The 26,265-nt window shown below is 41.4% G+C and overlaps 1 protein-coding gene across 3 annotated transcripts in view; it reads right to left on the bottom strand.

Annotated features, from left to right (window-relative positions):
- Window positions 1–26,265, bottom strand: part of LOC133455535 (transcription factor 4-like) — a 312,468-nt gene that overhangs the window by 218,643 nt on the left and 67,560 nt on the right. The gene's annotated exons all lie outside the window — the stretch shown is intronic.

The following is a 26,265-nucleotide window of genomic DNA, read 5'->3' as shown; positions in this document are numbered from 1 at the left end:
TTTATGTCCTTTGTTTGGTGTCGACGAGCAACAAATCTCCAGTCTTCAGATGTTAATTTTAATCACCGCTTTTGACTTACTAGTGACAATTAATCATCCATATATAAGTAATGATGGGTCTTTAGTCAACTAAAGCTGCATAAATCACTACGTCTCCACTCTCTGTGTCATTAAATATTATTGATTATGATTGTAGAGCCTTTTATGTGTCTCCACAAAATTTAATGGCTCTTTAAGCTTTTGCAGGCCATTAATCCCATCGCCACCGCACATGATCCCAGTCTTATATCTGACAGGTCAGCGTGCTGACAGGTAGCCTGAAATCAGTGTTGGATTAGTACTTTATTCAATTTCATTCATTCTTTTATTCTCTATTTTTAGTCAAAAGTCTTTGAAACATCTGACTTAGTAGAAAAGTCGCCTTAATAGTCGCTGATAATCAGGTACCTTTACCATTGTTCTCATAAGTTTTCAATGAGGGCGTGTACTAAAATAGTGCTGTAACCCCGTTGTGTCATTTTTATTTATTTATCCTTTATTTATTCAGGAAAGTCCCATTGAGATACAATATCTCTTCTGCCAGGGAGTCCTGGTCAAGATGGCAGCAAAAAAATAAATTCATATAAAAGAAAATACATACAAGGAGAAGTAACTTTACAAAAAATAAAAAAATATCAAAACAAGAAACAAACATAAAACATACAAGGATCAGAAAGCTAAAAATAATTCATGACAAGAATGACACTTGATTAAAAACAATGACATTGTTCTGTGAAAACTGATTTTAACATGTGTTTGAACATGTTAAGAGAGGGTAAATATTTAAGGTTGAGTATGTGTTGTAGCTCATTCCAAGCTTGCGGTGAATAAAAGGAAAAGGCTGATTTACCAACTCTGTTCCAGTGCTTGGGACCATGAGGAGAATTTTCTCTGATGATCTGGTGTCATAGCTGCTAGAGTAATATTTCAATAAATTGGATATGTACAGAGGTAGTTTACCCAGTAATGCTTTTGCAATAAATATTAACATATGTGATTTTCTCCTTAGACTCAGTGAAGTCCATTCAACCATTTGATACAAATTACAATGATGTGTACGTGCACTTGAACCTGTTACAAACCGCAAGGCAGCATGATAGACTACATCCAGTTTTTTCAAAAGAAATGAAGATGCATGCATGTAAATTACATCACCATAGTCTAATACTGACAAAAAGGTACTTTGTACCAATCTTTTTCTAGCAGCAAAAGGAAAACATTTTTTTGCACGAAAATAAAAACCTAACTTTGGTCTGAGCTTTTTTAGGAGGCTATCAATATGTCATGAAAATCTCAGGACTGTTGGAGACGACAGAGGTCAGGAGACACGTCGGAGCAGCACATACTCAGCTCACAGCAGATCATCGGCTCATCAAAACTGCCTAAAATGTTCAAACACTGCCCTCACACACGGAAAACAAGCGCAAACACACTCTGCTGATGCACGCATTGTCATGCACAAATCTCTTTTCAATAGGCTCTCCTTTGTGTCACTGCGTGTATGGTGAGCAGCTTACAATCATCGTGCAAATCATTTGGAGCGTCAGCTGATCTCTCTGTGAGTGGGCGTGCGAGTGTGTGTCTGTGTGAGCACAGTTGAAATAAACTACTTCACTTAAAAAAGGCCATTTAGTCCGATGCCAGAAAGTTGATCACTTGATAAAAGTACCTTTGGGCTATGTATTTGTGAAACAGAGTAGCATCTGACAGAATACAAATATGAGGGTTTAGTGAAACTACAAAAAAAAAGAGAGTGAGAGAGAGAAAGGGGATGGTAAATTAGATTTGGTACCACTATAACACATAGTGATTTGGGTTGAAGGAACGTACGGCATGTACAAACATTAAATGAACACCTGGAAGTGGAAGTTCATACTTTGGAAGAAGAAAACACATGAATTTAGGAACCATGCAGGATTACACTGGATTTGAGTAATGTAAAACATATAAAACATGCAAAATTAAGACGTATAATACGGCCAACTCAGCTGAATATTGGGGAAAAATTTGTGATTTTTTCATCTGATTTTAGGGAAGCATTTGATCAGATCAGGGGAAGAAAAAGGTAATGATTGGACAGGAATCAAACAAACTAATCAAATATAAATATGGGTGTATGTCAGGAAGAGGTACTTCAACCACATGTGACTGTAATTGCCTCCAGTAAAGAAGAAATAATTTAACCCCTTTACCCTGTCAGCAAAATAATAAATAATAATAAATAAATAAATAAATAAATAAATAAATAAATAAATAAAGCAACTGGGATGCATTACATTAACAGATGCAGTGCTACATTTAACATTTATTTCCCCAATATTTTGATCCAGTTTGTGTGTGCTTAAACAGGAGAGGTAGACATTTAATTAAAAGTAAGATAGAAAAGTTTGAAAACAGCTGGTCCAGAAACACAAGAGGTAGAGGCAAAGATGGGGAGAGGAGGATAAAGAACAGGCCAATTAAATAAAGCATCCTCCTGCATTGAAAAGAATGGGGACGAAAAAGATTGGATGAGTAGGAAGGAGAGGAAAACGAAAGAAAACTACAAGTTGGTGTGCTAGAGTTCAAAGAAATGGAGGCAGAGGAGAGAAGGAGGAGAGAAGGAGGAGAGAAGGAGGAGAGAAGGAGGAGGGAAGGAGGAGAGAAGGAGGAGAGAAGGAGGAGAGAAGGAGGCATCCATGTGCCCTGAACCTGATAAGGCCTCCAACTTAGGGCTATAACTTACACAAGAGAGAGTGAGAGAGAGAAAGAGGGAGAAAATGTACACATAAGCAAGGAAGCTCTTTTAAAAGCCCATGTGCACACATCTCTCACTCTCTCAAACCATCACACACACACACACACACACACACACACACACACACACACACACACACACACACACACACACACACACACACGTACATGCATGAACACACAAACACACAGAGTACAGGTTATCTATCATCAGTTAATGAACTTAGACTGACAGACAGCCCCATGTCTCTCACAGTGATCCTATTAAGACCTGCCTGACACAAAACAGACTCCTATTAATACAGTTAGCCTGTGCATGTATGTGTGTCAGATCACTGCCAACAAAAACAGGCCTGCACACAAGTATTACAATTAAGCCAATCTTTGTGTCTTTACAAAATTAGACATTTGTTTGTCAATATTTGATGTGTATATTTCAAGAGAACGAACAAGGTGCGTATTACATTAATACAGGACATGCCAGTGATGCTGCTAATCGTTGGATTTCCGCACTTAAAAAGAAAATGTAGCAGTGACAAGCTCTTTAACATATACATGGACACATTTATCTTTCTTTACCACTACAATCAAGAAAGAAAAACCCACAACGGTCACTGAAATACTTTGAAAAATGAATAAAAATGATCATTTACTAAACATTGACCGGTGAAAATCTGACATGGCTTTTGAAAACCAGCTGAACTTTCAAAATAAAATACCATATAATATATAATTATATATATATATATATATATATATATATATATATATATATATATATATATATATATATATATATTAATAAGAGAAGTATCACAACAAAAAGCCTAAAAAATCCTCATGTGAGTCAAAAGTTGGAATTGAAAAAAAAAAAAAACTGGAACAAAATGTTTGCACAACCCTATAAAACGTCACGTGGCACAGTACACGATGAAACCAGGTATAGAAAATGAATGAATGGCTGGATGATCACAAGTTTCTTTAAGGACCAGCTCTGAGTAAAAGAGAAAAGAGACAATAACAGGAGGAGAAACACTGAAGAAGAAAAGAAGGCAAATGAGGAGACAGAGAGAAGGAAGCAAGAAAATAAATAAGGACAGGAAAGAAGAGGAGAAGACACAAAGAGAGGAGATAGGCAAGGAGATAAAGGCATGATAATGGAAGAAAAGGATAAGAAATAAACAAGCTGTGCAAGAAAGGAAACAAAAGGCAAGAAAAAGAATAATCTAAAGAAAAAGATAAAAGGGAAAGTAACGGCGTAAAAGTGATGAAAAGATGAAATGTTTGACAAAGATGTTTTATCATGAAACAAAAGTCAAAAGATCACAGAGGGCGAGTGGTATAAACATGCACGCCAACAGAGAAACAAAGATCCAATTCAGCTTCTTGTATTTGCACTGAACTATTTATCCTGAGTCGTGGATATACACATGCGCACACACACACAAACACACACACACACACACACACACACACACGCTTAAATGAGGCACAAGAATTAAGAATCAGATTACATTGCTGCATCTTCTTTAAAGCTGTTTAAAGCTGCTTAAATTACTCAGTAACGTGTGCATGTGTGTGTGTGTGTGTGTGTGTGTGTGTGTGTGTGTGTGTGTGTGTGTGTGTGTGTGTGTGTGTGTGTGTGTGTGTGTGTGTGTGTGTGTTCAATAAACTATCAGAGGAAGTGATGTAATGATCACATTCAGGAAGTCGATCACCTCCTGTTTTCTCCATGATTTTCTCCTCATCTCCCTCTTCAATTTCCTTGTTTTTAGTCTTTATTTTCTCAGTGCTAGCCTTCTTTACCTTCTTCTCATGCTTTTCTTCTTCAGACTTGTCATTCATTTATTTTCCCAAATTTCATTCTTGATGTCATTTATTTCATGACATTGGCAATTGCATTTATTGATCCATTTTTTCAGTCTTATACTATACTATACGATACTTTCCTATTTGCTCCTTTGTCAACCCTTTATTAGGGCCCGAGCACTGACAGTGCAAAGGCCCTATTGTATCTGTAGGCATTTTTATTTTTATTTTTACGATGAAATGAGGGCCTTTTTTCCCCCTAAAGGCTCAGTTAAAAAAGCTGCGTCAAAATGGCGCCGTGCCTACGGCGTGTGGTTTGGATCGACGCAGAGGACACGCCGTCACCTGCGCCGTCACTGACGTGCACCTCCCGAAAATTGTAACTACGCGTCGAGGAGACGCAGACCACACGCAGACCGAGAGGGCTGTGATTGGTTCGTTTGAAAGCGAAGCATTTCCGGTTTCCGGTTTGAATCAGTAGTGAACTTCCAGGGCTCTTTTCTTCGTTTATGTGTGATTTTTTTTGTTTTTGTTTTTTGCACAATAGTTGTCCTTATCTCTTTGATTTACTGTGACCGGAAAAAGTCGGATAAACCATTCAGAAAAAGATCGCTAACTAGTGGCCGCGGGGGGTACTGCACCGCGACCAAATGGAGAGACGGAGAAGTCAGAAGGGTTCAGCACACACCACACTTTCATTCAGCAGACCATTGTTTACACACACACATATCTTAAAGGACCGCAATGGAAATAAGCTTCTGCTTTATTGTGTTTTTATCCTTTTGATGATGGTGTGGCCTATGTATTTATACATTTTTCATTGTCAATAAAGATGTCAAATCAAATCAAATCAAAGCACGGCGTCACGGCTGCAGCGTGTGCTCTGCGTTGGTGTGACGCAGAAGCTTAATTCAGACTTAAACGTGCCCCAAAAGTCATCATTTCATGGTTTGCATTAATGGCCGTGGCAAAATGGCTCAACAGCGCCCCCTAGAAAACTTTGTTCCTCAAGCCCCACAATACGGTTTGACGTACATGCACGGAAATCGGTACACACCTGTATCATGTCGCAACTTAAAGAAAAGTCTCTTGGCGCCATGGCCGAAACCAAACAGGAAGTCGCCAATTTTGCATTAATGGTGTAATTTTGGCGCAATTTATGCCATTTCTTCGGCCCTTAATGCGGCCCGAACCGTAACGTGCACCAAGGTGTGTTATACATCAAAATGTGCGTCTCCATCCTTCGACGACGCGCATTACTTTTCTCTTTCAAAAGCGTTACCAGGGTAACGATAGATGCCAAAAAGCGTGCCCACCCTTCATCTGCATGAATTAGCCCCGCCCCTTCTTCTGATTGGTCCATATGTGATAGTTCCTATTTTCTGCAATAACTTTTGAATGTTTGACATAAACACTCGTGGGTGGTGTCATCGGACATGGGTTTGAGTCCTTGACCATAATTGGTGCAAATTAGCCCCTTCTTCTCATTGGTCGATATTTGATAGTCCCTGTTCTCTGCCATAACTTTTGAACAGGTTGTGATAAAGACATGTGGGTGGTGTCATCGGACTCGGTATTGAGTACTTGACCTTCATTGGACTGAATTAACCCCGCCCCTTCTTCTGATTGGTCAATATTTGATAGTTCCTACTTTCAGCCATAACTTTTGAATGGTTTGATATAGAGAGTCGTGGGTGGTTTCATCCGCTAAATGTCCAGGCCTGAAGAATCTACATGCAAGTCATACAAGCTTCCACTGCAGCCTGAACGTGCACAAGGATGCGAGGGCCCGTTCATCGCTGCTTGCAGCTTTAATTATCCTAGTTTTTTCTTCTTCTTCTCTCCTCTGTTCATCATTTGTCCTCACTCGTTCATGTCCTTTGTTTTTCTTGATTGGGTCTTCTCATTTTCCCCATCTCGTGTTTCTTTCTTGCATTTCCTAGTTCCATAGACGTGACACAGAGTCGGAGAATCAAGGTTTTGATGAGGACCACGGAGATGACATTTTTGAGGCTGTAAAAAGCACCAGAGCAGATGGAGCTGCCATCTGAACTTTGATAAAACCCATATCAGAAAACAAAATCCATTACTTTTGCAATCATCTCTACAAAGGACACTTGAAGAGGATGGAGATGCCAAATCAACTGATGTTACCATAACAATAAAAAGAGTAGAGCAATGATCAGTGCAACTGCTGCACAAAAACATACGGATTGCATGCAGAAAGACGACAGAACTCTGCTTAACACCGTCTGAACTTAACACTTACAAGTCAACCGTTATATCCCATACAGATGTAAGGAGAAAGCTGAACATGTGTGAAGTAGACCCAAACCTGACTGCAGTCCAGTCTAAACAAGACCTACCAGAAAGAGGGAACCGTGGTAACAGTATGATTCATATCTAATTCAACTGCGATATGTGCATGCATGTCATTATATCATGGAAAAATGAACTCAGAGATTTACTTTGTTTTTTTATCAGAACGTTATTGTCCATTCACAGACCAAGATGACAGAGGAATATGAGAGAAGATTGAGTTGCAACGGACTAGAGGGGTGAATTGATTTATTAATGTAATATTTGAGAGTGCAGAGTCTCTCTTTAGTTCTGAAACAACCAACTGTACTCGTGCAGGAGTACCTGCAACCCCTTCTGTTATCATTCACCTGTGCTTCTCTCCCTAAAGCAGGAAGGACTGAAGGGGAAGCCTTCTGTTCCTACCACAAGAGACAGGATTTCTGCAAAGAGCCTCCTGCACTTTTCTAAAGCGATCACAACCGGCTCTTTCCACCCCCACTAGGGGAGCAGTAGTGCACAAGGGAAAAGTGTCAAGGGAAAAGTGCCGACGCCGATTCGACATGTCGAATCGGCTGAAAAGCTCCCGACGGGCGGCCGACCTGAGGCGGCGTGCGGGACACACCGGGGAAACTATGCCGACAGACGCGAACCGACGCTCACCGACGGCCCGACGGCCGATTTTCGGCTTGGTGTGTCAAGCTACAAGCTAAGGTAAAGTTGACGACTAGAAAATAAGTGTGGCTTATTAGGAAAGGTATCTAAGAGAGATCCACTTATCTCATGGCAATCCAGATTAGGTTTACAAAATTTCACTTGAACATGACTTCTTGGACAGTTGATGCCAAAGTACATGTGGCCTCAATGCCCAGCACCCCCAGTGGGAGGGAGGACCGGGGTTTGCCTCGCAGCTGCAGGAGCTGGGTACCTAGCATCACTGAGTTGACCGTTACCATCTCTTCACTCAAAGTGTTCTTCAGTCAAATACCAGGCCATCTGTTTGAAAAGTTAACGCTTGTCTGAAACTGAGTCTTATAACAGCACAATGACCCCTGGCACACACGCAACTCTGCAACAGAAGAGCAGCAAAATAAAAGAGTCAAGGTGTCACAGTGGCCCGGTCAAAAATGGTAATTTCAATCCGACTGAAATGCTGTAGCTTCACCGACATAAACAAATTCCTCCTAACCTCAATGTACTGAAGCCACATCACAAAGAACAGAGGCCAAACAAGAAATAAAAAAGGACTCATTTAAGAAAGTGGCTCAGGAGGTCGAGCAGTCGCCCGCCAACCTGAAAGTCAGTAGTTTTATTCCTGACTGGCCTCCTGTCCAAGCGTCCTTGGGCAAGACACTGAACCCCACATTGGCCGTGATGTGTGATTGTGTGTGATAAAAGAAGGACTGCAGCACACAAGGATATGTCGATTTCTAAAGGCTACGACAGCGCTGTGTGAGTGTGTGTGTGTGTGTGTGTGTGTGTGTGTGTGTGTGAGTGGGTGTGTGTGGCTTGTGGTGTTAAGTGCAGTGAGTGGTCAACAAGAACAGAGAAGCGCTACATAAATACAGTCCAATTACCACTGAGGTTGATGTTGTTGAAAGGTACATTTGCACATTGTATAAATATAACTTACTCTGATTGCACGTCTTTTTTTTTTTTTTACATTAATGGCATATAACTGCCTTTAACACACTGAAACTCTTCTTTGCTATTAACGGCAATGTGACAGAACCATTGTCCCTTTCTCTGTGTCCCGCGTAACCACTCCAGTGAGTGATCTATCATGAGAGAGCAAGAAGACTGCCCCGCGGAGAGAGGACGGGGTCACCCACCTCTTTCATTCGGCCACATGGAAGAAGACGTGGACTTGTCTAACAGATAGAATATATACATGCATATATGTCATGCAGATATGCTCATTTGGACCTCCAGGAGACAAACAAACACGCCTATACCTTCAACCACTGCTGTCAGTGTACAAAGAGGAGCTTTGGTCTGCCTTATTAACCCTGTAATGCCAGATGTATCATATATGATACATACATTTGTGAGATATTTGTACCGCCCCCGTAATCAAAAAACGAAAAAAATTCCTACAAAACGAAGAAACAATCAAATAAAACTACATAAATGTATGTTGTGTATTCATAATTATGAGAAAAAATATTATTTGGAAATGATCAAATACAAAATTGGAAGTGTTTTTGATTTAAAGGAGCTTGAGGCTCCTTTTAAGAAATGAGACTCTCTAGCGCCACCCTTCACCACGACGGCCGTCGGGGGTACTGCAGCCAACAGTGAAGCCGGCACAGGAGAACGGGGAGAACGCGCATGCAGCGTCATGTGACGTCACATCCGCAGGACAGCGCGGGAAATTCGGCCCCACAATTCCGGTCACAATTGCAGCACATTTTGCAGCACACAGCCTGTTCAAGGCAACGGAGAGATACACTAGAGGGCTCATTCTTTTTGGTTTGGAACGCTTCATCTGACATTATTACTAGAAAACTTAAAACGTATACAGATTTTTTTCATAAATCCTGCCACAATCCTGCCTCAAGCTCCTTTAAATGTATAATTAACACTTCACATTTTGTCGTTTTGTGTGTATTTCATATGCCAGACATTAAGAGTTAAATTACAAAAGTGGTGGTGTAAGAAGAAAAAAATAAATACTTTTTCTAGACAAGGTTGAAGAAAAGTGAAGTCCAATTCGGGACAAGATTTCAGAACAAAAGCTCTTAAAAGTATTAATCTGACTCTTTAACTCTCCATACACTAATTGATCCTCTATATTTGTTGGTGTGTGTGTGTGTGTGTGTGTGTGTGTGTGTGTGTGTGTGTGTGTGTGTGTGTGTGTGTGTGTGTGTGTGTGTGTGTGTGTGTGTATTCAAACTTCAAAAGGTATTTGAAGGACATTTTCAGGAGGAAATCAGGGCTCAAGAGTTGAATGACAAGACCTTCATTCATGTTTCCTAGTCTCACACACACCAGCATTTCCTGTCATTAGCCCGTATAGCCGTTCTATAATTAGAGCATCTGGACCCAAGTATGTTCAGAGCCAGCACCCTCATGTATATGTGCAGAGACACATACACACACACTTCTCCTAAAGCATGCAATCACACAGACACGCACAGGCAAAGATTGGTAACCCATGCAACCACATGGAGTTACGCGACACACACCCTCAAAACTGTGCATGCTTTATATTTCAGTCACTTTTTTCATTGCTTTTATCCTGCTGTTTTGTTCATAAAAGAACATTAAAGCAAGAAAACAAACAACAGCTTGGAGAGCTAATGGCATGCTAAATGAAGAGAGAGAATAACTCATGTAGACAGAAAGAGGGAAGAGAAAGCGGGAGGGAGAAATGGAAAGAGGAAAAAAAAAACATTAGCAAGTTCAAACATGGCTTTCTTGAATAAGCCGTGTTGCATGTTTTTTGTGACAGCCGAGCTTCAGAGCGTACCGATGCCTTTCCAAAACTAGATTAATATTGATAATAAGGCCGTTCCTTTTTGTTTTGTTTTTGCCCCCCCCTCCCTATCACTGTGGTAATGGAAGAATAAGCGGTGCGGTGATTCCTTTGACAAACCCCCTCATATCTCCACACAAGCCCATGTGAAGCTGAGCCAACTGTGGCTTAGATCTCTGCACACCATCACAACCAGAGGAACAAAAGGAAACTCACAAAAAAAAGAAAAGAAAAATCTGTCTGCAAACTGGTCAGAAGCTAAAAAAGCAGCAGAGTTAGCAAGACTTTTATAAAGACTGAGTGAAAACAATGAAGATGAAGGCACAGAGCCAAAGGCTGCCTGGAAACTAGTTGTAAGCAGAATTAAAAAAAAAAAAAAGTAAACAGAGTTTTTGAAGTGGTTAGTGAAGTGGTCACAGGATTGTGTAGCCATTACTGCAGCAGTGGTTGTGAGTCAGACAGGATGTGATACATTACCCTTAAAATAATGAGAAAATTACCTTTTAAATACACATGTTCACGTCTCATACACACCTTAGTTTCGAATAGGCTCATGACATTAAGAATTAGCTTGAGATTTAACAATTCTCCATCTTACAAATGTGTTCAGTGCAAATGTGGCCCTATTACGATTCAATTTATGTGAAAAGGCCTTTATTCATTAATTTAATAAAGTTTTGCAGCTTTCAGTGAGTTTTTGCACCGTCACCCCGGCATCTGTAATTAGCATTTACGCTGCATTCCCAAAGTGTGTTTTACTGTAATTTATAAATATTGATCCCAGAAGTTACACTGGGGCCATTTTATGACAACAATCACCAGTTTTTTACCATTATATTTGAATATTGAGTTAAAACCATCTGATATCACCATGTATATCGCCAAAATTATACCAGGAAAGAGGCAGAAATGGCAACGAGAGGATTTTTTTTTCAAAGATTCCAGCCTGCACGTCACCGAAACACTGACGTGTGCAGTTATCTTGCGGCCTTGGTGTTTTGTTCAAACAGGGTTGGTAATTTGCCACGAAATTTTCACTTTATAAATCACAGACGTATCCCCAAATAAATTGAATCCCGTGGGAATGGGGTAGACTTAAAAAAAAAATAATAATTTCACTCAAAAATTATTCAATTCACAACCCCAGTATGTTACGTGATACCCGTCAAAGAAAGAACATAACATATCTTACTGCATCCTAGACATTCTTCCTTCATCATACATGCCCACAGGCAACTGAAGTCACCATGGCTGAAAGATGTCGGCTGTTGGCTTGTTGAGTGGAAATGTGCAGTTCCTTTACTGGCCAACTGAGGCAGCCTCCAAATAGGCCACACTAGGGCTGGGGATCGATTCAAATGTCAAGAATCGATTTGATTCCGATTCTTAAGATTCAGAATCGATTATCAAGATTTGATTCGATCCGATTCGATTCCGATATTGATTTGGGTTAGTGTTATTAAAACTGTTTTTTGAGCTGTTGCATGAATTATATGACTGTAGTTATGCAAAATATTACTACGGGTATTATATTGAGATTCAACAGCAAGTATTGCAGCTAATGATGCTGTAAGGACCAATCAGCTCCCAGAATGCTGATAGAACTGCTTTCAGAAACATCATGTGGGTCAGAATTATCAAACAGATCCAGGGAGGAAACAGAGACGGATGAAATCGCTTTTATTTTTTCCCACATTCCATTTTTATTTGTTCCATTTTCGATCTATTTTGGTTTTAAATTTTTGAGCATTTGGTTTTTAGCATTTTTTGCAAATGTAACCCCAAGACAGTGTATAAAGTAATGAAATATAGATAATGCATGCAATTATAACCTAACACTTTACTGTTTTCATACCTTTAAACATATTTAAAGGCAAAAACATGGCACCAGTTATTCTCGTGTCCAACAAAACATTCATTTTTTGGGGATAAACAAAAAAATAACCAAAAGTTGTAATGTAATGATGAAAAAATGCGCTTTATGTCATCCTGGTGATGTTCAGTATATACAAAATATGGCTAGAAAATACTGAAATCCGGTAGGAAATCCAGGGAGAAACAACTGAATGATATCTTCCACCTGTCCTTTTCTCACTTTTCTCACAGACTCAGTAAAGACAACTGTGACCGTTCACTCAGACAGACATCAGACGGACGGGTGGACTGGCAATGGAGCCACGAGACACTGTCAATCTTGAAACAGGCGAGCGGCGCCTTTGGACGCCACTTTGTAAGGAATTAGTCTCCGGGTAGATTTGTGGTTGACAATTAAATTAAAGCTTCTTTCTCTCGGTGGAGGTTTTTGTCTTTGGCTTCATAAAACTCTATCTCATAGACACCTGCCAGCTCACGGCCAACGCCAGCACAGTGGAGTGAGCTTAATCAAAAAGAGGGAGAGACAGAAAGGCTGCTGAAACCGGGGAAAAGTCCGGTGGGTTTGATGAGGAGACGCAAAGCCGTCTCTCAGCAAGTGCAGAGGGAGCTGGTAAAAGTGATGATGTGTAGAACAAGTTCAGAGAAGTACACTGAGACACGTGTTTTAAATTAGCAGGGGAAAATAACTTTCAGTCTTTATACCAATCTTTCTTTTTTTTTATTAAAGGTGGCAATGTGGCCACTTCCTCAAATAGTATTGAGAACATTTTCTTTTATTCAATGTTTAGTAAAGAGCTAGTGCAGAAACCCCCCCCCCCCAAAAGAATTAACTCAGCCTATTGGTTTTGCCATCTCCAAAGCTTGAAAATCAACACTTTTTATCAACAGGTTAAGCACAGTTTTTGAATTAAAAATATAGGGCTCCTATATTTTATATAAGTAATCTTAGCATGAAAGACCTCCAACATGAATAATGCACAAAGCACTTCCTGATTTGTAAAGTGGTATTAGCAGTCCCACGCCAATGTATTTGTACCAAAACCTCATTGATAAAACAAGGGATTTAATGAGCAATCAGCTACACTAGATCACAAAATATACAACACATTGACAGTGACTTTAATTTTTTAAATAAATAATGCACAAAACTGCATTTTTAAAAAACTATTATTTGTGGTCCAATAACAACTTTTTTGATCTTCGAGCCCCTCTGAGCAGGGGTGCACACCTTACAGAGACGGTCTGTGGTGTTTACAGAGCACGGAGACTTATGTTTGCCAACTTAAGCCGTCAAAGCAGTGCATTCTCCCTAGGCAACAAAAGTAGGCACTCTGGTACACAGGGCCGCCGCAAGGGGTGTGCGAACCGTGCGACCACACGGGGCCTCGCGCTATGGGCCGTTTTTGAAAAAAAAAAAAAAAAATTGAAACATTTTTTTTTTCGTTTTTTTTTCTCCTTTTTTCCCTTATAAATATCAACAGTCACGTTCCATTACAGACCTAAATATGTACTAGTCTGTGCATATCAATAAATATATGTGCAATGATGCGCGTGTCTGTTGTTCAATACAACTGCGTCAGACCAAGCGCAGACACAAGCTGCTCTGATCCAGACGGGTGGAGTTGGAACAAACTGTCACACAATGTCGAGAGAACGAGACAGATTCAGGAAATTTCCATCAGGGAATGAAAAAAGAAAAAAACTAAAGAAAATGGAAGAGTTTAATGCCTCTCTGAAAGGCTCGTTTGATACATTTGTTACAAAAATCAACAATCCGACCGGGTCTCAAGCAGCCGCGGGGCCCCGCGTCGAGGCAAGAGATGATGATGAGGCAGGGGAAGGTATCCAGTATTTTGCTAATTGGAGAGTTAAAATTGTGCATATAGACACCCGATCCGACCCGAAAAACCCAAAAATTTTGCGAGGGCCCCCCCCAGCCATTTCGCACAGGGCCTCGCAAATCTCCCAGACGGCTCTGCTGGTACACATGCGTTACAAGGCGAACCACTGCCTGAAGGCCTACTGTACGGTTTTTACCAGTCTAACATTGTTATGACTAATAAATCCCACCGCACGGGGTGCGCTTGACCCGTGAAACAGTGTCACACTCAGCTCCAACACACAAGCGTTGTCTTTCCACGGGTTTATTTTCCTCGATAGCAACTCCACATATGCCAACTTAAACAACGATCGTTGTCAGCAGGTAATCAACTGAAACATATAAATATAAACTATATAAATACAAACATCCCTACATTAACTTCACAGACATATTTATGATATTTACACAAATTAAAATGATTTCTTATACTAAACCCACCAGCTCAGCTTCACCGGTTAAACCGAGTCGCAGTATAAAAAACCACAGAAGAAGAAAATGAACGGTCGATATTACACCACCAATAAGACAATATGAACTGTGGAAGGCGAAATAACATGCCTGAACAAGAAACATTCACACACCAACAATTGTAACAGCTGCCTCTTTTATGTTAAGGTGGTCTTCCAGTTCGGTTTATGTGTTATTCCACAGTTCATGCACAGTAAAGAGATTGTCTGCAGTTATGTAGAAACTAAGATGCAAGACAGGTTTGTAGAACACATTTCACGTGGAAGGCAATTCAAAGTGCTTTTCATAGAACATGGAGCAAGATCCAAAGGAAACATTAAAAGTACATTTAAAACAACTACAACAGATAATTTCAGTGCAGCATGGGGAATTAACTTTGGTAAGCAGTGGTAAACACCTGAGGGTTTCTGGGAGTTTTGTTGCACATGAGAGAAGCATAAAAACTGAACGGTGCCCCTCCATGTTTAGTTCTGAGAACAGAGAGCAGAGCTGACCCAGGCGACCCAGCTGGTGCGTAAAGAATCACAAGGTCCGAAATGTACTTTGGCCTTAAACCATTCAGTGCTTCATTAACTAAAAAGTAGTATTTTGAAATCAATTCACTGACAAATGGGAAGTCAGTGTAAAGATCTGAGGACTGGAGTTGCATAATCCGCCTCCTCGGTCTGGAGGAGCTGCAGCTGCCTCATCCACTTTTTAGGGAGACCTTTAAGGACAAAGTTACAGTTTGCTAAAGATACGTGAATAGACAGGTTTTTTTCTAAATCATGCTGACACATCACTCCTTTAATCCTTAATATGTACTTTAATTGACACGCATGCAAACACCAATTAAAATTAAACTCTTTACTGCCTGTGTTTATTATGACTAGATAGCAATTTGCTTACTCTTTGCAGAAAATCCTGTCAATATATCCAGCAAGTATTTTGTTCCCGTGAGGCCGGGAAAAGGTTCTTGAAAGTAGGGACAAAGAAAAAATGAAAGTGATTAAATATGAAAAATGATAGAATGAAGGAGATGGATAGCAAATAGCGGTGAAGCCAAAAACTCTGGCGCTCCGTGTGAGGTATGGTGTGGTGAGGGCAGGGCCGCCGCAAGGGGTGTGCGAACCGTGCGACCGCACGGGGCCTCGCGCTATGGGCCATTTTTTGTTTTTTTTTCAAATTTGTTTTTTTTTTCCTTTTTTTTCCTTTTTTCCCTTATAAATATCAACAGTCACGTTCCATTACAGACCTACAGTAAATGTGTACTAGTCTGTGCATATCAATAAATATATGTGCAATGATGTGCTTGCTGATTGATGTCGCTGCGCGTGTCTGTTGTTCAATACAACTGCGTCTGACCAAGCGCAGACACAAGCTGCTCTGATCCAGATGGGTGGAGTTGGAACAAACTGTCACACAATGTCGAACGAGACGGATTCAGGAAATTTCCATCAGGGGATGAAAAAAAAAAAAAAAACTAAAGAAAATGGAAGAGTTTAATGCCTCTCTGAAAGGGTCGTTTGATAAATTTGTTACAGAAATCACGATCCGACCGGGTCTCAAGCAGCCGTGGGGCCCCGCGTCGAGGGAAGCCCAGATGATGATGAGGCCGGGGAAGGTATCCAGTATTTCGCTAATTGGAGAGTTAAAATTGCGCATATAGACACCTGATCCGACCCGAAAAACCCCAAAATTTCGAGGGCCCCCCCCAGCCATTTCGCACAGGGCCTCGCAAATCTCCCAGACGGCTCTGGGTGAGGGACTGCACAGTTACTGCAGGTGGCAGAAAAGATTTCCTAGATCTGTCCTTGTGGCAGTGAAGCTGCTGCCGGTCCAGGATGTGCAGAGAGTGTGAAGGGGGCATCCAGAACAGATAACAATTAGTTAAGAATCCTCCTCGCCGCCGTGGCCATGAAGCATCCAGTTTGCAGCTGATCACAGAGCCGGCCTTCGTCATCAGTTTGCTGATCCAATGTTTATCATATTTTCATATGCTGTCTTCCTGTTTCTCATGTCTTGTTTGTAATAAATGCAAACACTCCTGAACATGCAGATGTTTGTTTATTAGAAGGATGTACTGAAATGATGGTATTCAACTTAAAAATTAACCCTAAAAACAACCTTTCCGTCATTTATTCCTCCTCTTTTCCATCTTTTCATCACTCCTTTACCTCATTCTCTTCCTTCAGTGTTTACCGTCCTCTATTCACTTCCTTTCCTCCTCCCTTTAATCTTCTGCCTCTCCTCACTCTGTCACGGAGTCCTCTTGGTTAGGTGTAAACAGGACTGAGCAGCAAAGCAGAGGGGTTCCACTCCCGTCAGTTCCTCTTTTTGTCTTCTAGTCACGATTTGCCTGCTAACACCTCAGAGGAAGCGGTGAGGTTCACTTCAAAACAAAACTTAGGAATTAAAAGTCTTTTTTCACAGAACAAAGAGCGCAAAAACACTTTCTGAAAAACGTGTTTGCGGTGGGAGAACTTGTATGAGCTGAAGATCTATAGTTGTCTTTTTTAATGACAGGTTTATGACACATTGATTGAGGCTGATCTTTCATCTGAATGTATATACTTTTGCCCACTCGACCACTGTTGAATGAAGTACTTAAAAATATTCAATATTTGATTAATCGTCATGTAGGTCCTCCCTCAAAAGCCACTCAAAGCATGAAGAAGGCTCTGGACGTCGCCTCAAAGCCTGTCATATCCTGCAGTTGCTTCATCGTGACGGGATCTGCCCGATTGGAGGCCAGGTCAAGTTTTAAAGATGCGCGTTCTTTCGATCAAACTCTCCTGAGCAGAGGTGGGTGTTGTGGCTGACATCCTCCCTGCAAGGGCAGCCACTGCCAAGATGGCACATCGTTGGCTTTTCTTCTCTGGGACTTTTGCTGTTCAACCTTTATCTAATCAAAATAACACTTTCTGCACAGGAACAGTACCGTAATCCATTCCTTTTTAGCAGTTAGTTATATCAGACATACGATATATACATTTCAAGTCTTAATTTAAAGAAATGTCTCCTTGCCAACACTTCAAACCTTGGAAATGTTATCTTAATACTCAGACATTCTTCTGGGTCATTGAGGGATGTAAAATGACAGAGGATAGTGCACTCTGACACTTGTAATTACAAAGAAAAAAAACTTCCCTCCTCCATCATAAGTAAATTATTTGCTTACATGTTGCAGTCTCTAAATGTAGAAAACAGGCTGGAGACAAAACCTGGAAATGTGTTGCATGCTTTACTATTACTACTACTTTGGCTGATACAGTTATGTACAACACCTGTACACCTGTATGTGAGGAATCAACCCCAAGTGAAAAGCTCTGGACTAAAATAATAACAATTAAAGCTGCAAGCAGCGATGAACGGGCCCTCGCACTCATGGCCACCGTCCCCCATAAGCATATCAGACATGACACCACCCACGACTTCCTATGTCAAATCAGTCAAAAGTTATAGCAGAAAATAGGGCCAACCAATCAAAAGAAGGGGCGGGGCTAATTTTCACCAATTATGGTCAAGGACTCAATACCGAGTCCGATGACACCACCCACGACTCTTTATGTCAAACCATTCAAAAGTTATGGCAGAGAAAAGTATTCTAGGGGGCGTTGTTGAGCCATTTTGCCACGCCCATTAATGCAAACCATCAAATATAAAATTTATCACCAGGCCTGGCTTGCATGCAAAATTTGGTGACTTTTGGGGAACTATCAAATATGGACCAATCAGATGAAGGGGGGGGGGGGGGGGCGCATTTTGGCGTCTAGCGTCGCCACGGTAACGCTTTTGAAAGAGAAAAGTAATGCGCGTAGTCACAGGATGGAGACGCATATTTTGATGTATAACACACCTGGGTCCCCATTACGGTTCGGGCCGTATTCATTCTCGAAGGAATGGCTCATATTGCTCCAAAATTACGCAATTAATTCAGAATGTTTAAAATGGCCGACTTCCTGTTCGGTTTCGGCCATGGCGCCAGGAGACTTTTCTTTAAGTTGCGACATGATACAGATGTGTACCGATTTTCGTTCATGTACGTCAAACCGTACTGTGCAAACCATTAAATATCAAATTTTCCGCCAGGCCTGACTTGCGTGCAAAATTTGGTGACTTTTTGGGCACGTTTAGGGGGGCAAAAAGGCCCTCCTTTTGTCAGAAGAAAGAAAGAAAAAAAATTCCTACAGATACAATAGGGCCTTCACACTGTAAGTGCTCGGGCCCTAATAATAACTAAATATATGCCAATATTAGTTATATTCACGTGTAAAGGACAGCGTGCTGGAGCTCTATTGGAAAGAGAAAAGGTCAATGCATCATGATAGGATAACACCGGTGTACTGATAAAGTGTTGGGCTCTGCGCCAATTTTTTCCAAACTGGAAGACCACCTTAACATTAATCATACATGCCACCTTCAGCCACTGCTTTCCAGTCATCTTTTGGTGGAGGAAACAGTTCAAAAATAAAAATATCTATTCCACATATCTGGTCGCAAACCCATCAGTGTGGCTGTTGTCCAGTAAAAGTCACGACAAAAGAAACTGAAGATCGGCGTCTTAAATGTTACATTTATGCACAATTTTTTACATTTATCTAACCCAACAACTTTATAGTGCGGATGGGATTAAAAAAGAAAGATGGTACACCAACCACATGCACCTGTGCAGGAAGAGCACTGTGCATTACTTATGTAACAGTTGGTTTTATGTAGCGGGGAAGTGAAAATGGGGCTTCCACAAGGTTTGATCCACCGTGCTAATAATAGATGACCACCAAAACCAAACCTGAAAAATGATCCATTTACTGAGAAGTAACACACACACACACACACACACACACACACACACACACACACACACACACACACACACACACACCTTGACACAGTCTAAAAGTCTGATTCAAACCATAATTGTAAAAATAATAGCAGCTTATTGAACCCAGTTCCTCTTTAATACCCTTCTTCTAAATACTGACCGCGCACCAACAGGACTGTGCCAGATGAAGAGAAAGAAATCCCAGCCAACAAAAGACGTGGCTGCAGATCTCCACTTCAAGGGGGCACAGCAAATGTCAAACATCATTTCCTGTCCTTCAAGTGAAATGCTCATTCCTTGAAGTGAACGTTTTGAATAAGTTCTGCAAGTTAGCTCATTTACACCTATTTGAAAGTTATTTTGACTCTTACCATAACTGTCATCCACCCATCCATCCATTATCTATACCCGCTTTATCCTTTGCAGGGTCACGGGGGTCTGCTGGAGCCTATCCCAGCTCATTTCAGGTGAGAGGCCGGGGTTACACCCTGGACAGGTCACAAGTCCATCACAGGGACACATATATGGCACTTTTCTACTAGCACCTACTCAGCCCGACTCGCCTCGGTGCGGCTCATCCCGGCTCTACCGTTTTGTCCCCGTTTGTTTTTCCACATCCAGGTGAGAGGTGGGGAGGTTGTGGTGAAGCTGCTGTGACGTACTCGATTGCGCAACCGCTTTGTTCATGTCGGCGCTGATCAGAAATCAGCTGGAGCCGCGAGCGGCTGAGAGTAAAACAGAGTGGCTGTGGATCTGATCGTTCCTTATCGCCCGTCTACATCCATTTTTTAATTCTCTCGTCAGCCACCAGGTTTATGAACATCTGCACCTCAGAGTTGGATCACCAAACAGACGTTTGCGCTGTATAATAAAATCGCTGCGAGCCGCTCTCGCGCTGACTCCCGCTTCCTGATTCAAACGTCTGACGGCCCCCCGACCAATCAGTGGCGAGGAGGGTGATGACGTCAGATATAGTGCCGGCTCAGCCCGGTTAGAACCTCTGCAGAATGGTTACAGAAAAAGTATCTGCTTGGCGCCACCCGCTTCAGCCCGTAGTGGAAAAGCGCAAGACGGGGGCGTGGCGGGTAGAAGCGCGCTGAGTAGATACTAGTGGAAAAGGGCCAATAGAGACAGACAACCAGACTTACTCACACTCACACCTAGGGGCAATTTAGAATCACCAGTTAACCTAGTATGCATGTTTTTGGGCTGGGGGAGGAAGCCGGAGTAACCGGAGGAAACCCACGCGAGCACGGGGAGAACATGCAAACTCCACACAGAAAGGCCCTGCTGGGCCTGGGAGTCGAACCGAGAACCTTCTCACTGTGAGGCAACAGTGCTAACCACTAAGCCACCGTGCTGCCATAACTGTCATCGCCTTCCCTAATTTTTTTATTGATCATTAAATAAAACATAAAGTTAAAGAAAATATTAAATGAGCAGGATTTATGTTTGAGGTCGTCTGTGACTCTACGCATGACAAAGTAAAGTAGATCCAGCAGGGAAACCATGATGGGAATTGTTTGTTTTGTTTGTGCTACACTTTCTCAGTCTCAAACCAACAAGAGTTGAGTGTAATGTGCAACGTATCGTCGCTAAGAGATCTCTTATTTATACCATTGCAGCTATTTACTCTGTATTAGCTTGTACTGAGCTAATGATACTGTAACCCCTCGTTCACACTGAAAGCGTCACACCAACGCAGAACCGACGGCGTAGGGTATGCGGCGACGCACACCGCACCGCCGTCGGCTACGCTGTCGATTTAACGCGGAACCATAATTCAAGCGAAGCTGCAGTCTGTCTGCGCTGATACTGACACTGCGGGTCGGAGCGGATTTAGTCATGATGTTTAACCTGTGTTTTGTGATTAATAAGCACGGATTTTAATTATTTTTCGTTGGATCAATGTAGCAAATAAAATAGTTCGGACCATCCAGCTCCTCACCCATCAGATACGTATTTCAAGTGATCAGTTCAGGTAAAACGGCAGTCTAATCAGCAAAAATGTCAGTTTGCTGGATGAAATATATTAATTCCTGATAAAATAAGTTTGTTAGTGCACAGCTCTGCTCATGTACGCATGTGAATCAGTGTACGTTTGTGTGTACATGAAAGTACAATCTGCATTGAGAGTTCTCGCTTCGGGAATCCCGGTGTGTGATTGGACGACGCCCCGGCGTCGCCGCTGCTCATTTGCATAAAGTTCAGATTTTTCAACTTTTAAATTGACGCCCCCGCCGCCTGTCGACGCCCGTTTTTCATAGACAATGAATGGCAGCCAGACGCCTATGACGCCCGTGACGCTTTCAGTGTGAATGCAGGGTAAGAAGTGCTCACAGCCTCCAGTTGACTGTTCACACCTGTGATAGGTTTGACAGGGCGCCTCCGTCTTCTCGTTGCCCGAGACATAACTGTGTCTGTTTGGAGCCAGGCGGGAATTGTACTACACTTATTATTTCTACACTCTTACAATGTAGGAATGAAATGGAAATGGAAGAGTGAAATGGAAAATGATAATATGTCATCCTGTAATTTGTCATCAAAGACAAAAGAAAAAACAACTGAAAACTTGGTGTCCACTAAACAAACTACAAAACAACAGGATGTTCTGTCGAGGCACGTTTCTAATTATGAACAACGAACAAACACGCTGCCAACGTAGACAAAAATATGTCTATCTGTTAACCCTGTAAAAGCTCAAACTGTTAGTTCAGACTGATGCGGAAGAACACAGAGGGGAATGTGGATGTTTATTGACAACCTGATAGACTCGGGGATAGTAAGCGTTGTGTCTAACTACCAGCAGGTTACAAGGCTGGCTGTATTCTGTAAAGGCTGAATTATGGTTCTGCGTTAAACCTACGCCGTAGGGTACGCGGCTACGCGGGAGTCTCTCCGTAGTCTACGCCGTAGCCTGACCTGCACCTCCTAAAAATTGAACTACGCGTCGAGGCGACGCAGACCCAACGCAGACCGAGAGGAATGTGATTGGTTTGCTTGGTAGCAACGCATTTCTGGTTCTGGTTCATGAAGCAGTTGTGAACTTTCAGCGTTCTTTTATTCGTGTGTGTGTGATTTTTTTTTTTGGGTTGTTTTGTTTTTTTGCACCACAGTTGTCCTTATCTCTTTGATTCACTGTGACCGTAAAAGCCGAAAACTAAACAAAGTATCAACTAGTGCTCCGGGGGGGTACTGCACCGTGGCAAAATGGAGTGATGGAGAAGTCCGAAGGTTCACGATGGCATCACGGCAACGGCGTAGGCTTTGCGTTGATTTAAAGCAGAACCTTAAATCAGGCTTAACACAGAGCAGAAAGTGAGGAAACAGCCTCAGGTTATTTTCTGAAATGATATCTTGAGAAATCCTTGTTCTGAGTAAACAAAGAAATGTAAAAGAGAAACTCTTTGTAAGATGTAAGAAGAAACTAGGTCCAGACAATTTTCCTCAAGTTGAAAGACAAAAACAACCAAATAAATAAAGAGAGATAAGAAAGATGGTCTGACCATGGACCATGGTTACCGTTGCACGCGCACACACACACACACACACACACACACACACACCAACGTACTGTATCCGTATGTCTCTTCAAACAGCTCCTTTCTTCTTCTCTCTCATAACTTACATTGCAAATCCAAAAATATTGAGTTTCTTTCAATTATTTTTATTATTTAAGTCCTCGCCGTAAAGTTACCATTAGCATCTTGATCAAATCTCTACATGTAGCCTAATGCATGCATTTTCACGTTCTACCTGGTTAGACTACTAACTTAGTAGCGTAATTGACAACTTATATTCAAAGTTGATCCAGTTTTGATGTTAAAAAAAATAAATAAAAAAATAAATGCTGACATGGCAGATCCTTGACTGTGATATAATTTCGTGTTATACCGTAACACCGAGGCGCTACATCACAGCTACTCAGCTGGTAAAGTGAGAACAAACATCTCGGTAGTATATTTAAATGCAAATGTGAATATTTACGGGAAGAGTTTAAATGGTTAACGGTTAATTTGTCAGCAATTACTAAATGGTGGCACTGAGAAACAGAGAAAGCTGCTGCAGCTCTTTGTGGTCTGAAGACTCCCCGTTTCATCCCGTGATGAGACTGTTACCAATGACAACCGTAAATGCTGGCTGGAGAGAGGTGGGTTGTGAATTGCCACCTGGATGGCACCTCCTTTCCTTGAAAGGAGGAGTGAGAAGCTGCTAACAAGTTATCATGTCTGCATGGGTGCAAAGCTGCAGGGACACACACGTGCTTAGACCGAGACAGAACTCACACAGAATAATAGTCCAACACACACACACACACACACACACACACACACACTCAGATACACATAGTGCAGACATTCTCTCAGTCTCTTCACTCGTGTTAGCAAAGAAGAAGAAACTACAACAGGATGAGCGCAGCATTTATCTGCCTCTCATAATGTTGTTCTGCCTCATAATTCCATCATTCAGAAATCCTTCTGGTTTCAATACTATAAAAAAGAATGAGAGACGCACAAAAGGTTGAATGGGTCATTGGTGGATACGTAAATTATAGCAGACAGCTGCAGGGGATACTGGGATTAAGGAATCATGTCCTGACTCGTTACGATGTGTTGAAGGGGAAAACTTAACACCCCAAAGGAGGCTCCACGTGTTACATATTGTTCTTGGACACCATACAGCATATAACTCAGAGGGCTACTCTGCTGAAAAGTAGCACATTCTGTTCACGTAAATACTAGCCCCAGTCTAAAAGTAGAAGCATCGTGTGGGAAGAAAGAACGCCACGCCGCTTCCGTCAAAGACATCTGGCCTTGTTCCAGTTCCTAAAAAATTCCATCCATCTGCCCCCGACTACTGCAGACCAGTTTCTCTAATATCTCGCAAGGTGAAAGTCATCCGCCCACCTACAATAAAATGAGCAAACATCCACTCTGGTTTGGTTACTGGGATGGGTTTGGAGGTGACGGTGTCATCTGGACAGAGAATGACTAGTGATGACCATCAAGTCTCCACTGTTCTGTGAAAAACACTCTAGAAAACATGAGTGGATGTCTCCACAGTCGCCTGGATTATGGACTACCCAACGAACCGGACTGTGCAGCTGACACATTAAAGTTGGTCCTTGGTTGGATACGGGTTGCAACGTCAGAGAACGTTAGATATCTAATTGTGTAGTGCTGGCAAGTAACCATCATCCACCATCCAGTCCATGTTACCTTACTGTAATTAGACGTCAAGTCAACGTTTTTAGTGTAAAACTCAATTCTCAAATCTGTATCATAATCCATTTATAGTCAAATGTTGGAATAAAACGTTGTTCTAACCTGACGCTAACTTCAGGTGTCTGCTATCGGTGGCAATAATGAACCAATCAGAGAACAGGACGTGGTACAACGCTTACCTCCACACCTTTTTATTTGTGGATTTGTGGAAGACAAATTATTTAAAATGTGTTTATTTTTCTGTTTTAGTTACAGCTGAACAATATTCAGTAGGGCTGTGCGATTTTGGACAAAAATAAAATCCCGATTTTTTTCTCTGAAAACCCGATTTTCGATTTCAATTTCGATTTTTTTGGTAAAACTACAAAAGACAATGGAATAAATTGTTTCAAATATTTTATCTTTATTTTTAAAGAAAGATAGCAAAAAAATGTCCCTATTGGGAATGAAGTGCAATTGAAAGATACTGTAAATCCTCCTTGAGTTTAGTAAAGTGACAACATTTACAATGTTCTTGACCAAACAAAGATGACTAGACGAGCTCCGTCTGTAATGCAGCCAGCTGCAAAAAAGGAAAATCCATTTTCCGATTTTCCTTTTTTTAACATCGTCTTGATTAATAAATCCGATTTAGATTTAAAATCGATTAATCGCACAGCCCTAATATTCTGAGTTATTGTGAATGAGTTGCATAAAGTTCAACTTACCAGACTGTTTTGTTTGGCTTTATACATGTTTTATCATGCGCCTTATAACCCGATGCACCTAATGGGCCGCAAAATAAGGTACCTAATATTTGAATCCTACCTCACAGTGCAACTCAAAGTCCGGCCATCTTCAAACATGCTCAAAACATGAAGAACAACAGCGAACACGGTGATCACCAGCTGTCTTCAGTACAACACAGAGTGGTGCAGAAACTCATCTCTCACTTCAACTATATTCTTTAAAAACCTTTGTAAACACCCGACAAACCACTCAACTGGTTCTCTCTTCAGTTGCATGTGAATTGTGCGGCGCCAGGTTCCTGTTTTCGATAAGCTGCTTCTTTAATATCTCTTGTCATTTGGGCTGCTTCACTTTACTGATTCCCAGAGAAGAAAAACACAGTTGCCTCATGGTAAATCTCGTGGGTGCTGTCCCAGTGCAGAAAAGCTTTTGAGAGTGGATGCTTGTTCTGTCGGTTTGCTCGCATGAAGGTAAAACATGTCTTCTGATCAACAAACTCATTTTATATTCCAGCAAATGAGAAAGAAATGCTGTCCATAGGGTCCTTCTCTTCTGTCTTATTCACCAGATTTATTTTGCAGCCCCCTGGTTGGGGGGGGTTCATTTTTGGAAGTAAGATGATAATGATTTCATTTAAAACAGGATGCATAATATAAGCAATAACAAAACATTAGTTATTTTAGAAAGCATGTAAGCCTTTCTTTCAGGGCAGCACTCACGCGCAGACATGTGCGCACACACACACACACACAACACACACACACACACACACACACACACACACACACACACACACACACACACACACACACACACACAATAAGTCACCCCCTCTCTGAATAGTTGATCATCATCTGTTTTTGCCTTATTAAGACTTTATGTGGAGAACAACAGCTCTGGTTTAAATCAGAGGCTGTGACTG

Source organism: Cololabis saira, chromosome 11 (assembly GCF_033807715.1).
Source record: "Cololabis saira isolate AMF1-May2022 chromosome 11, fColSai1.1, whole genome shotgun sequence".
Lineage (NCBI taxonomy): Eukaryota > Metazoa > Chordata > Actinopteri > Beloniformes > Belonidae > Cololabis > Cololabis saira.
This window is presented reverse-complemented; position numbering and strand designations above follow the sequence as displayed.